The sequence below is a fragment of the Bos indicus x Bos taurus genome, chromosome 16, assembly GCF_003369695.1.
Source record: "Bos indicus x Bos taurus breed Angus x Brahman F1 hybrid chromosome 16, Bos_hybrid_MaternalHap_v2.0, whole genome shotgun sequence".
NCBI classification, from domain to species: domain Eukaryota; kingdom Metazoa; phylum Chordata; class Mammalia; order Artiodactyla; family Bovidae; genus Bos; species Bos indicus x Bos taurus.
Window position 1 is genome coordinate 14,848,936 of NC_040091.1, and position 1,983 is coordinate 14,850,918.

The following is a 1,983-nucleotide window of genomic DNA, read 5'->3' on the forward strand; positions in this document are numbered from 1 at the left end:
ATATATACAATTTTGTATCCAAATAAACTTTGTTTTGCTTTTTATTGCTTAATGTCTGTATGTTTTACATTTGAAGGGAATCCAGATTGGCAATGATGAAGTAAAACTGTCACTGTTTGCAGATTATATGATACTATACATAGAAAATCCTAAAGATGCTACCCCAAAACTACTAGAGCTCATCAATGAATTTGGTAAAGTTACAGAATACAAAATTAACGCACAGAAATCTCTTGTATTCCTAGACACTAAAAATAAAAAATCAGAAAGAGAAATTAAAGAAACAGTCCCATTTACCATCTAATCAAAAAGAATAAAGAATAAAAAAACCTAGGAATAAACTTACCTAAGGAGACAAAATACTTATACTCAAAAAACTATAAGATACTGATGAAAGAAATAAAAGATGACACAAGAAGATGGAGAGATATACCATGTTCTCTGATTGGAAGCATCAATATCGCAAAAATTACTGTACTACCCAAAGCAATCTACAGATTCAATGTAATCTCTATCCAATTATAAATGGCATTTTTCATAGAATTAGAACAAAACATTTTACAATTTGTATAAATACAAAATTTGTAAACATACAAAAATTCCACATAGCCAAAGCAATCTTGATAAAGGAAAAATGGAGCTGGAGGAATCAAACTCCCTGACTTCAGACTATACTATGAAGTTACAGTCATCAAAACAGTATGGTACTTTCAGTTGCATGTGCTCACGTGCACACACACACACACACACACACACACAAACCAGAAACACAGATCAATGGAACAGGACAGAAAACCCAGAGATAAACCCACACCTAATCTAAAACAAAGGTGGCAAGAATAAACAATGGAGAAAAGACAGTCTCTTCAATGGTGCTGGGAAAATGGTGCTGGGAAAACTGGACAGCTACATGTAAAAGGATGAAATTAGAACATTCCCTAGTACCATACAGAAAAACAAAATCAAAATGGATTAAAGACCTAAATGTAAGGTCAGAGACTATAAAACAGAGGAAGACATAGGCAAAACATTCTTTGACATAAATTACAGCAAGATCTTTTATGATCTACCTCTTAGAGTAATGGAAATAAAAAAATAAACAAATGGGGCCTAATTAGATCTAAAAGCTTTTTCACAGCAAAGGACACCATAAACAAAATGAAAATACAACATTTAGAATGGGAGAAACAACTTTCAGAATGGGAGAAAATATTTGCAAATGAAGCAACTGACAAGGGATTAACCTCCACAATCTACATAAAACTCATGCAGCTCTATATCAGAAAAAACAAAACTCAATCAAAAAAATTGGGGGAGGGAGGGCCAAGATGGCAGTCACCATGAAGAAGGTAGCTGTGGAAGATGTCAGCGCTACTTTTGAAGATCAACGAAAGATAAACAAATCTGTGTGAGATACAAACAGAATCACAGAAGTAAAGGAAGAAATTGAGAAACAAAACAAACAAAAAAAAGTACTCCAAAATTTAGAAGATGTTTCTGAGGACATAGAGGAGGAGTGCTTATCAGATAGCTTATCAGTGCTTAACAATACCTTATCAGATTATTGTTGTTTTCATTAGAATTCTCAAAAAGAAACACAAGACATGTTAGAAGAAGCAAAGAAAAATTTGCAAGAAGAAATTGACACCTCAGATTCCAAAGTGGAATCAATCCAGCAGGTGTCAATAGATTTGAAAGTTCAGTTATATGGAAAATTGGGATTAACAAATCTTGAAATTGGTGAAAGTTAAACATTTTATAAAGCTTTTCAAAGTTTGTTTAACAAATTTGAATATTGTTTAAAATTTAAAAAAAAATGGTGGAAGATCTAGACATTTATCTAAAGAAGACATACAGATGGTCAAAAAGCACATGGTTATACATTTATGTCTTATTTTAAGTTTAGCCTAGTATATTATGTTTTAATTGTTTCAAAACTAACATAAATATGCTAATTTTTTGATACCTCTTTAATAAGCATTT

At 31.7% G+C, this 1,983-nt stretch overlaps 1 pseudogene; it reads left to right on the forward strand.

The window, feature by feature from the left end:
• The first annotated feature begins 1,328 nt into the window (after nt 1–1,328).
• Nucleotides 1,329–1,751, forward strand: LOC113907052 (annotated as a pseudogene).
• The last annotated feature ends 232 nt before the right edge of the window (nt 1,752–1,983 follow it).